This window comes from Malania oleifera, chromosome 12 (assembly GCF_029873635.1).
Source record: "Malania oleifera isolate guangnan ecotype guangnan chromosome 12, ASM2987363v1, whole genome shotgun sequence".
NCBI classification, from domain to species: domain Eukaryota; kingdom Viridiplantae; phylum Streptophyta; class Magnoliopsida; order Santalales; family Ximeniaceae; genus Malania; species Malania oleifera.
The window spans coordinates 8,943,891-8,957,610 of NC_080428.1; positions in this window are offsets into that span (position 1 = coordinate 8,943,891).

A 13,720-nucleotide genomic window follows, 5' to 3' on the forward strand; every position below is an offset into this window, starting at 1 on the left:
TGCACTACCTTTTCTGTATTCTTTTAGAAAAATCTTCAGTGGACTAAACTAATTCTACAGTATTCTGAAGAAATTCTTCGATAAACTGAACGAAATCTTTAGTCTTCTGAAGTACATCTTCAGTCTTCTTAGAGTGCACCTCAATTGTCAGACTAAATTCAGATTTTTACATTTTAGTTTTCAAAAATCCTTTTTACTCTCTTGCTTTGATTTCTTATAAAACATTTTCCGGGGTTTGAAATAAGGTCTCTAATTCCATAATTACCCCTAAAGAGCTTTCAACATATTTTCATAAGATATTTAAAACATGAAGTACTAGCATCATATTTCTTAAAGCCTACAACTCTAAGCTTTGAAGTCTTCCATGATATTTTTGTTTTCACTACATCTTGTCTTCAAGTTTCAATATACTTTAGCAAGTTCTCATTCATGCTCTCATGATCTTCAAGTTTTATTAGATCATCTTTGAATTCAAGTCTTTTAAGCTTCATTTGATCATCTTTCTTTGTAGTATAAGCTTTCATTGATCTTTGTGAGCACTTGACCTTATATTCTCTTTCTTGAGTCCTGTCACATCGTCACTTAATCAAATATGTTAAGTTCCTCTGATTTGTTATCATCAAAACAAGATTTTAAACCTTGTAAGGCCAACACCCTATATTGAGGAGGATTCAATTCAAATCTGACCCCCTAACTTTGAGGTCATGGCCCTTGGACGCATTTAACCCAAACTATGTCATAAAGCATCATTGCATAATCGAAGGACTAAGGCTTCTGCCTCCACCTACTTGGTGAAATAATCCACTGCAACAAAGATCTTCCTTTCTCCGGTTAACTTGAATAATCTAAGAAAGATTACCAATATCAAATGAAGGGTCAGGGACTCCCTATAGAAGTCCCATTAGTATGTAGGACTTATGGTATACAGGCATATTGTTAGTAGGGGTTGACCAAATAATGGTCACCCATCACATATGCTCACTTTGGTACTCATAAGTATTTTTCCAAAGATGTCACTCCATTCTAAGCCCGAATTTGTCTCTTTCAACTCAATTAGAGGATCATCTCCCTACTAGGCAAATTATTAGCAATTTACTCATAAATTGGGAAGCTTTAAAAAAAGCATAAAAAGTAAAAAATTGAAAAGAGAAAATAGAGAAAATTAAAATAAAAAGAGGGGAAAGTGAAGGGAAAACGAGACAAGAAAAAAGTAGAGAATGAGAAAAATAGTACTGAAGCTCAAAATGCAAGCTCAACAAGAATGGACAAGGTGATCCTTAACCATTTTGACCTTAAACATAATAGACCTTAAGCCAAAAAATTTTGTTCTTTCCTAACCTGAACACCCTAGCCTCCTTACAAAGATTGAGACATTCATCTACTCATTAGCAAAGCACCATCAATAACCTAAATTACATAATAATTTGAGGTAGGTTGTAGTAACCCGAAAAAAAAATAAAAATAAAATAATATATATATTATAAATCAATTAATTAATTAGATATTATTAAATTAATTAATGAAATAAACAAATAAAAGGAATAGTAAAAAATTTAAATTAAATTAAATTAAAATTACTCATTGTTAATTAATTAATTAATTAATTAATTATTATTAAATTGAATTAATTAAGTTAAGTTATATGATGGTTAAATTTATATGCCTAAATGTATAAGGATAGATGATAAATATATATATATATATATATACATATATATATATATATATATATATGTATATAACATGATATTATTATAATATATAATAAAGTAAAAAGAAAAAAAATAAGAAAGGAAGCTACAAAGCTTCCTGGGCAGATTTCAAATTGAAATCCAAAGTTTCAATTTGAAACAGGCAGAGGCCCTCAAATGCCTCCCCCACTCTCCGTCACTCTCCTCGTCTCCACTCCATCTCTCCTTAATTTCCTCACAAATATTTGGTTGATCGGAAAATCGAAGATACCGTTGGAATCCTAACTCTGCCACTGACACTTTCTACCGGAGTGGATCTGTCGTAAGAGCGACGTAGGCATCATTCTTAGGGTAAGGTAAATTTTCCCTATTTTCTCAATTTCTCCTTAAATCTTCTGTTAAATCGACGATCGGGCACCACCACGAGATCCTAGTCTTGATCGTCGACGTTTTGATCGGAGTAAATTTTCAATTTGGGTATCCTAGGCACCACTCCAAAGCGAGAGTGGGATTTGGGGAATTAAGTAAATTGGTTATATTTGAGAGTATAATTATTTATTTGGAATTTAGGGGCCTAGGAAATGTTAAAATAGTATTTTATTTAGAGTTAATTTAATGGAACTGGAATTTTTGATTCAAGGACCGGGTGAGCGCCGCAAGTATCTTTTTGGGTTCCTTGTTGGCGTAGTTCAAGAAACCAAGTAAGGGGGAATATATATTAAACCGAATTTTTATGAATTGAATGGAAAATAAAATATGTTATGTATATACGTGTATATGTTTTTTGTAAGAGTTTAAAAATGTCAACCGTTTAAATTATGTTTTCTAAACCTAGGGCTATGTTATTAGATATGTATATGTGAAAACTGACTAATGAAAGTGGAAGATATTTTCAGGATAATTATGTAAGGAATGAATGTATATTTTAGTATATAAATATTAAATGTAGGTTGACTTATTTTACAGGAGATATATATGAATTTTACTACTAAATAGTGTGGCATGAGTAAAAAAACATATTGTGTGAAATTATGTTATATATAAGATGCAGGATATACAGGAAATGAACTGAGTATGAAAGTGTTATATGAAATATGCTGCATTTGAGGGTTAATGTACCTATGGAAACAACCACGGCTGAAAAGATGCCGAAACTAAACAACCACGGCTGAAAAGATGTCGAGACTAAATAGTCACGACTGAGAAGATGCCAAGACTAAACAATCACGACTGAGAAGAGGCTGAATATTTTATGAATTAAAATGAAAATGAGAATGAAATGGAAATGAAATAGGATATGTGAACGATGCAAAATGGGAAAGAGCCATGTAAAGTGAAACGCTATGAAGTGTCAAAGCTGAGAACATGAACATATGTGAACTACAGAATAGTAACAGACAGAATAATGTATTATGGTATTATTAGTATTTATACTAGTAAAACATGTTATGTTTGGGCGTGGCAAACTCTTCGCCCGAGGGCTTGTTGAAGAAGGCAAGTGCGCTAGTAGGTATCAGATGTAGCAATAGGCTCATTAACGTACTAAGACAGAGGGAAACTATTTGTATGGGTGAGTAGATTTCCCTATTCTCGGGGGTCTTCACTGGTAAAATTTTGTATGAACTATGTGAACGAGATTAATCTATCAGTTGAGGGCTTACTGAGTAAGGTGAGTGTCTTGGAATGCTTCAGTTGTGACCTTTGGGTTGCCTATTATATCAGAGCAGAGGGGTGTTACTTGTATGAGCGGGTAATCACTCATATCCTTAGGTAATCTTATGGGTAAAACACCTTACATGTGTTTGAATATGATCAGAAAATGATTTCAGAAATTATGTTAATGATTTGCAAATGACGAATAATATGTTATATACAAACCTCATGTTGGCTACACGCTGATTTAATATATATTGTTTCTTCCCTTACTGAAATGTGTCTCACCCGAATGCAAATCTATCTTTTCAGAACCTTCATGAGATCGAACATAGAGAGCTCAAGGTTATTACAGCATTTTTGAGTTATAGAAATAAAGGGTATAATGTTGATGATATTTTGGGATGTATAAAGTTTATGTTTTATGTTTTATGTTTTGAAGTTTTCTAAGAGATGAATGGTTGTGAATACTGATTGTTGGAGATATGTAAATATGCGAATACAAGTGGATGAAAAGTTGATTTTGGTATATAGACAGAAGTAGAAAACTCTGGTATTATATTGTTGAAAGATTACATTTATGTTTTCAGCTACATAAATGATATTAGAATGTCGGCTAGCAGGTAAATGAATGGATTAGTAGCACTCCGGCCCACTTAGGGGGTCGAGGCGTTATATAGGTAACTTTTTAAAGAAAGTAAGTTCAATCCAACTTTTCACCATTCAATCATTACCCAGTACCATTAATTCATGGGAGCTTGGGTTTAACAACGATTTTTGCAATCATTTCTTATACCCTAACATATCTTATTTTCCTCGTGTCATTAGTCCACCCTAATATCATGGGTTGAGTATAGTAATTGATGATGTTTACTTAAATAACTTTGTCTAAAGCTAGACAAGGATGACCAAAATCAATTTGACAAGCTTCATCAAGTTTTTAGGATTCAAAGGAAGTTAAGTTCACTTTTTACCATTAAGTACAATAATCCTCCGGCAAGCTAATGGATTATATTTTTTCATATGTGACAAAAATTTTAATATGCAATGTACATGAAAGAGCCAACTTTTGGTGAAAACCCAAAAATGGTATTAAGCAGAGGATATAGGTACAATGAAAAAAAAAAGCAATCAATAAAAAAAATAAAAAAGAGAGAGGAAAAAAGAAAGAAAGAAGAGCAGAGGCTCAAAACAAAAAGAGAACCAAGAAAAGGGAAATGATATATAGTGTTAATGAATGATCCTAAAGAAATATACCCTAGAATTGCATTAAATAAGTACCCATTCCACACTTCAATTGTTCTTGGGATAAAAAATGATACCAGGAATGGACTGAAGACCGTATTCCCTCTTTAAACTATGATACTGGGGTATTTTTTGTTAGGGGTACACATGGGAAAGACAATTGACATTAATGTTTTTTACATCTCTATGTAGACTCTTAAAGTTGTAGCTAGATCAATATTGTGGTTAGTGAAGCAAATTCGAGTGTCCCATTATTCTCTGCTGAACATAATCCACTTCATATGCCTTTCAGCTTTTTAGTAATTCTCAATTCATTGACCAATTCTTGTTGTGGGTCAAAAACAAGTCTCTCCTTCCTTTTAAGGAAATGTATTTCTTGAACAATACAAGGTTGGTGCTAATTGTTGTTTATTGCTATATAAAAAAAAGGATTAATTCAAATGTATTGCACCAAGCCTCTTTAGAGGACAGGAAATTAGTTAACCAAGAAGATGCACTATTAGTTTCACAATTGTCAGCCCATCGATCCCAAGAAGGCAATCTTCAAACCATATGCTTGAATCCTAAATGCCAATAATCGAGGAACTCCAACAAATCTAGATTTATCAATCTTCCATTGTCTAAACGATAGACATTCAAGTATAATGATAACAAGACTACAAACAACGAAGAAGGTTTCACCATAGGAATGAAGCAAACTGTCTAAGAGACATGGGGCTCCAAAAAGGGACTCATTGACTTCTTTTACCACTTAGCCATAAAGAATTTGCTCCCAATAAAATTCCATTATTGAACCTGATCAAGATGCGCATTACCTTCATTTTTCATGTTTGTCTAAGATGGTGTTGAATCTCTATAGATTACGTTACATTTCAAGCTCATCCAAGATGGATGATCCTTTCCTTCCAAATTCATCTGAAATGGGGTTCAACCCCCATCGACCATCTTTACCATCATGGTTCATCTGAAATAGGGTTGAATCACCCATAGACTACCTATTACTTTTTTAGCTCATCTAAGATGGATGCTCATTTCCTTCTAGGTGTGTCCAAGATGAATAAGAATCCTATGGGCCATCTTTACCTCCTTTTTAGGCTCATTCAAGACGGGGTTGAATCCTCATAGACTATTTTTTTCTTTCTTGGCTCATCCAACATGGATAATCCTTTCCTTCCAAATTCACTTAAATGAAGCTAAACCCCTAAGACCATCTTTGTGTTCAATGATCACCAAGTCCCTATGGGCTATCTATTACTTTTAGAGGTCATCCAAGATCGATGATCCATTTTTTTGGTCCTGTAAGGTACCCAATAAAGGATGACTTAGGTGGTTTTAAAAATTACTTGTTATATAATTTTGAAACAATGATCTAAAACACACACAAGTATTATTCGAAATTAAATTTAACACATTCAAGCAAAGCAATGAAATGATATTATGAAAACCAGACTCCCACACTACTATTGCCCAAAAAGCAATAAGCACAATGAGGAGAGAGAGAAGGCACAAGATTTATAATGGTTCGGTCACTAGACCTACATCCACTCCACAAGCCAACTAGCTCGAGCTTTTTCACTAGATTCTATTATTTTTTACACAATTTGACTCTTACAGGACAACCATCCTCAAACTATCTTAGCTCACTTTCAAATGATCACTATCATTCTCTCTCAAGCCTTCTTGGCTTACACTCCTATGACTCCATGTCCTCTTCTCACCGAGCCTTCTTGGTTCACTTCTTAGGGATCGTTTAGAACCATTTATGCAAAAATGCTTTAAAAAAAAAAATGTTGATGGATTCTTGCTGCATATACCAGTAGACCTCGAAATAATGAATGTACTGGTAGAATTTTGGAACCCCCCCCCCCCCATATTGCTGCTTTCCCTTGGAGGGGGTATACATGGCCCTAACCATTGAGGAATACACTTTGCTATTGCACTTAATGAAGCTACAAACAACCTACAGGGTGTACGTGCATGATCCCAGGGTATCCTTCGTAAAGGAGTTGTATAATGCTATAGGCATCAAGATTTAAAAGACAACTCAGGAAGATGGGGAAGAAGATAGAATATTGTAATGCCTCGAACCCATAAACCCGGTCCGGTGCATTATACCTGATTAAACCCTATTAATCCATAATTAAATCATACATATGCAGCGAAAAACATAACTATTATCCTCAATCATAATAAAAAATACCAGAGTTTACTAATTCTATTAGTAATCCATAATAGCCATTCACCACCTGTATTCATGAATGGTTGTAAACATATATATATAGATATCTAAAAATAATCAATATTCACAAACACCAGTATGTTTCACAACCATTCATACCTTATAAAACTTTAAAACATAAAACATTAAACATAACTTATTTACATCCCAAAATATCATTAAAATGTTTATACCTTTTTCTTTTTCTTGAACCCAAAATGCTATAAACCTCGAGCTTCTCTAGGCTCGTTTTCATGGTGGCCCTGAAAAGAATAAATTCGTAATCGGGTGAGACACATCTCAGTAAGGGAAAGAAACGATATATATTAAAAACAGCGTGTGGTCAACATGAGATTACAATCAACATTTTCAAATCATTTGCAAACCATTAACATAAATTTTGAAATCATTTTCTGAACCTAATCATACACAAGCAAATATTTACCTACAAGACTACCTAAGGATATGGGTGATTACCCGTCCATAAAGGGAGCATCCCTTTGCTCTGATACATTAGGCAACCTGAAGGTCATAACTGAAGCATACTAGAGCACTCACCTTACTCAATAAGCCCTCAAGTGATAGTTTAATCTCATGCTCACATAGTTCATACAAAAGTTTACTAGCGAAGGCCGCCGAGAATAGGCAAATCTACCCGCCTATACAAATAGTTTCCCTTTATCCTAGTGTGTTATGCAATTTGCTGTTACATTTGATACTACTAGTGCACTCGCCTTTCTTAACAAGCCCTCAGGCGAAGAGTTTGCCCTGCCCTAGCGTAACATGTTCTACTAGCATAAATACCTGATAATACCATAATACATTATTCTGTTTGTCGTTATTCAAACATCCATAATTGTTCATGTTCATAACTGTAGCATTTCATAACATTTCACTTTACGTAACCTTTAACATTTTACATCGTTCACATTTCATATTTTATGTCCATTTCATTCACATTTCCATTTCATTCATTCGTACTACAACTCCTTTTAGTTGTAGATTAGTTGCTTGTGTTTGATAATGCAACCATGTATGCAATGACAGCTAAAAGGAGCTGTAAACTAACTGATGACAACTAAAAGGGGCTATGTTAGCAGATTTTAGCATATATCAGTTAGTCCATATAGATATGCACTAGAATCTGCTAACACATCTCCTTTTAGCTGTTATCAGTTAGTCTACAGCTCCTTTTGGCTGTCATTGCATACATGGTTGCATTATCAAACACAAGCAACATGATCTATATAACATTTCATTATCAATGCATTTCTTACATAGCCTGCATCTCATACATATAACATACATTTACACTACATTACCATCTGCTCATGCCACACAATTTTAGCAATAAAATTCATACATTGCCTGTAAAATAAGCCAACCATCATTCAACGTTTATATACTGAAAATACCTTTCATTTCTTACATAATTATCCTAAAAATATATTCCACTTTCATCAGTTCATTTTCACATGTACATAGCTAACTAAGCAGCCCTAAGCTCAGAAAACATAATTTAAACGGTTGGCATTTTATACCCACATGAAAACATATGTACATATATATAACATAGTCCATTTTTATTTAATTCATAAAAACCTGATTTAATATATATAATTTTTCGCTTACCTGAATCCTCAAACTACACCAACAGGTATCCCAAATTGATGCCTGTGATGCTCACCTGGTCCTTGGTTCAAAAACCCTAGTTTAATTAAATAAACCCCAAATAAACTACTATTTCAACATTTTCTCAACTTAATAGCCTTAAAAAACCTTTTAAAACCTCAAAACTATAAATCCTAACCCTTACCTCAATATAGGAGTTTTTTCCGAAATGCCCAATTTAGAAACCTGATCCACTAGATGTGTAAAGAATCTTCCCTAGCACACCATAGCACCCTCCAATCGTTGATTCAGGTTGAATTTGGGCCGAATTCTTAGAGAGAAGTGAGAGAAACACATTTAGAGAGAGAGAGAGAGAGAGCCGAAGGAAAAATGTTTTCCTTCACAAGAAAGTAACCTTAGATCTTTATATACTCGTCCTTGCCACGTGGACTCGTCGACGAGAAGATAGGACTCGTCAACGAGTTACTGAAGAACTGTAATAACCCAAGACATTTTATCAGGGTCTCGTCAATGAACACAGAGGATTTGTCGACAGGGGCACAAGAGGGTCTCGTTGACAAGGACATGTTTCGTCGATGAGAAGATATCGAGAGGTTGTTCTTAAGCTCTAAATTTTGTCGACGAGAAGATGGCGTTCAATGACGAACCTTCTTCTTGGCCTCGTTGACGAGATGACATGGCTCGTCGACGAAGCCCATAGTATAAATAGTGTTAAATGACGATTTTTATGCAAAAATTCAGCGAGACTCTCTCTCTCTTCTCTCTCTACGGTTCATTCTCTCTTTCTCCTCGATTTCGGCCCCGTCGACTGTCAGATTGACGTTCTAAGGCCACAACGACGCTCCTGGGAAAGTTCTCCCTAAGTCTGCTAGAGTGGATTATTGGTTGGACGAAGTTGAATTTCATCCCAGATTGAGGGTAAGGTCTTTTTGTTAAAATTTGACTTTCGAGCAGTTGTAGGAAATGTAGTAGGTGAAGAAATAATAATATTCTATTTTGGAAAATATTGTTTTCAGGGTACTGAGTGGGGAGCCCTGAGGGTGTAAGGCCGTTACAGTAGGGGATTTTTAGTAGGAATCACGTAAGGGAAATATGCTATGCTAGGCAATTCAAGTATGTTTTTCAGTATAAATTATACATTTTTACTAGACTATTATTCACAACAGAAATTTATGTGGTTTATAAATTATGTTTAATATGTTTTAAATTACTGTGTGGCTTGAGAATATAGATATAGCACAGAGACATGTTTTACAGTAATTTTTAAGATTATGTTTTACAAAATATACAGATAGGGAGCATGCTTTATAGTATTTTTTTTCAGAAAACCATGATTATACAGTTTTACAGTACCATGACATTCAGATTTACGGTTTATTTCCGAAATACAATTAATATAGTTACAGTTTACTACAACGTCATGGTTAATACAAATATTATAGAATCATGGTAAAATAGATAGTTGTATATAGAGATGTATTATTTAGTTTCAGACCCTAATGGACAATTACAGATGTAGTTTATCGAGCACGGTACCATAACTATATACAGTTCAGAGTGCAACCACATATTTAGATAATACATGGTAGATAAGTCAATCGTGCCTATTTTGTGGACAGGTTCCCCAACAGATACGGGTTGAGGAGGGCTGATCTAACTGATGAAGTATAGTGGTTTATCCTGGTAGGCCAGCCAGTGATAGATCCCGCCTACGGGCTGCACAATCCTGTCATGAGGGGTTAAATCATGACATATAGTTATCCACATGGAAGTTTTTTAGTATTTATATGTATATACAATTTACAGAAACAGAGGATGTACTTATGTATATTAGAAGCATTATGGATAGAAAATTTATAAAGACAGTTATGTTAAGCAACGTGAACAAGGTGGTATTATATATTATTTGTACCTGTATTCCCAGATTCAGTTATTCATGATTTTATAGAATCAGATTTTTATAAAAATGTAATTCACTTGCCACACACTAGCAATAACATATTTCATCTTACTGAGTGTCATCTCATCCCATTATATTAACATTTTTCAGGTGATCCAATTAGGCGAGTAGATTAGGCTCGCAGGTAGAGGGACTACAGTACGAACCTGTCAGAAGGGTGAGTCTTTTGGGGTAGAAAATATTTTTGTATAGCCCTATTCAGTTATATACGTGTAACTTGAGGATAATCTAGTTCTCTGGTATTGTTAGATATTTGTGTATGGTTGTGGATATATGACTACAGCTTCTCGTTGCTTAGGTGGATTATTAGACCTGAAATAGAGAGTATCAGAGCAGTGTAATTTTAGTTTATATGTGAATAACAGTAAATATGGAAAAAAATAATAAAAATTTAAATTATAGCAGGTCGTTACAATTTGGTATCAAAGCCTAGGTTGCTAGGTTCTTTAGACTTTAGAGTGCAGCGGAAGCAATACTAGAGTATAGGAAAAGATTTGAGGTTTGTTCTGTAGTCTGGGTACAGGATTATCATGATGGTTTATGTGTTTTTCCTAGGGTGACGATTTCAGGAAAACCACAGTAAACTATCGTCGGGTCGTGTGTCTGAGTTATTGGAACTGATTCTGAATTTAGTACAGGGAAGATAGTAAAGCGCGAATATGGGATTTTAGTTGAATGAAATAGATAAGGATTGTATAAGCAATAAGGTTTTAAAGTGTGTTCTTTTTCCTCAGGATGGACCCAGGGAGCAGTGGCACGAATGCTGGGGGAGACAAGCTAGGACCTTCCAGTATGGGGTGGAGAAGATACAGATGTTGTACTGCGTAGCGTCACTTAGTAGGTGATGGCTGAGATGACCAAGATCTCTAGGGAGCGTAGTCGCACGATCGAGTAGTTTACGTGAATGAAGTCTCCATATTTTGCTGGAGAAGATGATCTGGTTGTAGCTGAGAATTGGGTCCAAGACATCGAAGAGATGTTGACTGTGCTTCCATGTACAGACGAACAAAAGTTAGTATTTTCAACATTTAAACTGACAGGGGAAGCGAAGCGCTGGTGGAGATCAGTGCGACTAATTAAGGAGTAGAGGCCGGTTCCAGTGCTAATGACCTGGAACCAATTCAAGGAGCTATTCTTCGAGCGATGCTTCCCCTCTATCGTTCAGAGCGCGAAGGTAGCAGAGTTTATGCATCTAGTTCAGAGGCAAATGATAGTATCTCAGTACGCAGCTCTATTTATCGAGTTTTCATGTTTTGCCCCACATTTAGCGCTAGATGAAGAGAAAAAAGCAAGGAAGTTCGAAGAGAGACTAAGGCAGAATTTGTTTGAGCAAGTGATTTGTTTTAGGGCTCATAAATTTACGGAAGTTGTAGACAGGGCTGCGATCATTGAGAGTGGTATACAAAGGGGTATAGCGGTGCAAAGTACCTCTGGGTTTTTAGGTTGGCTCTAGTAGGGGTTCATGGAAAGGAGGTTGTGATAGGGGAGATTAGCGGTAGATGACAGGACCTCGCAAGAATCAGGGTACGCCGACTATCCCGGTATGTTAGACATGTGGGGGCCGACATTTGGGGGAGTGCTGGGTTAAGAGAGATGTTTGCTATCGTTGTGGGAGACCTGGCCACGTGGCACGTGCATGCCCAAGATCGCCAGATCAGGTTCTAGCTCCCAAGCCCTATCGGGGAGGATATCAGGTGCCTCGTGGAGGCCAGTAGAGGAATGTAGCCTCGACCAGGGTTTACGCATTGACGTCGGGTGATGCTAAGGCTGCTACGGATGTGGTGATAGGTACATTTACTGTTTTATCACATCCCGTTATTATTTTATTGGATTTAGGTGCTACTCATTCCTTTGTCTCTATATCCTACGTTAAATTATTTGGAAATAAGACTCAGTTATTAGATAGAGAACTGTCAGTAGCTACACTGTCTGGGTCAGTGATAAGGTATAAAAGGGTACTCAGAGGCTATCCTATAGAAATTCAAGGGAGAGTGCTACCAGCTGACCTGATCGTGTTAGAGATGTGCATGTTTGATGTAATACTGGGTATGAATTGGCTGGAAATTAATTATGTCAGTATTGATTGCCATCAGAGAGAAGTAGTTTTCAGACCCCCTGGTGAGAAAGAATTTAGGTTTACTAGTTCACGTGTACGTACGCCGCCGCAGTTGGTATCGGCTATGCAGGTGAGCAGATTGCTCCTGGATGGAAGTCAAGGGTTTGTAGCTTTTGTAAAAGAAGTGACAAAAAATGAATCGAAGTTTGACAGTACACCAGTCGTGCAAGAACTTCCTGATGTATATACCAGAGGAGCTACCAGAGTTTCCTCCCGATTTGCCTCCAGGGACAGCGCCGATCTCCAAGGTTTCCTACCGTATAACTCTAGCTGAATTGGGAGAATTAAAGGATCAGTTGCAAGATTTTCTGGATAAGGGATTTATACGACCAAGTGTATCACCGCGGGAAGCTCCAGTGTTGTTCGTAAAGAAGAAGGACGGGACTATGAGGATATGTATTGATTACATGGAGATAACGAGGTTACTATTAAGAACAAGTATCCTCTACCCCGTATAGACGATCTGTTTGATCAGCTCCAGGGTACTCGGGTGTATTCCAAGATCGACCTCAGATCAGGGTATCATCAAGTGAGAGTAAAAGCAGAGGACGTCGCGAAGACAAACTTCATGACCAGGTATGTGCACTACGAATTCCTCGCTATGCTGTTTGGTTTAACGAATGCCCCAGCTGTGTTCATGGACTTGATGAATAAAATTTTTCACTAGTTTTTAGATCAGTTTGTTGTAGTTTTTATTGATGATATATTGGTCTACTCGAGGAGTTTTGAGGATCATGAGGTGCATTTGAGAGAGGTTCTGCAGACACTCAGGAAAAAGAAACTCTATGCCAAATTTAGCAAGTGCGAGTTCTAACTTGAGAAAGTTGCATTTTTAGGCCATGTAATTTCAGGAGATGGTATTTCAGTGGATCCCAGCAAGATTGGTGCGGTGATGAATTGGGCCAGGCTGAGGAATGTACAAGAAGTTAGAAGTTTCTTGGGACTAGCAAGCTATTGCCGTCATTTTGTGGAGGGGTTTTCAGCCTTATGAGGACCTCTCACGTGATTGACCAGGAAAAATGCGAAGTTTGTGTGGGATGAAGAATGTGAGGAGAGTTTCTAAGAATTAAAGCAGCGACTCGTCACTGCACCAATACTGACGATTCCATCAGGAGGTGATGGGTATGTGATTTATAGTAAGGCCTCTTTGAGAGGGCTTAGTTGTGTATTGATGTAGCATGGTAGGGTGGTAGCGTATGCTTCCA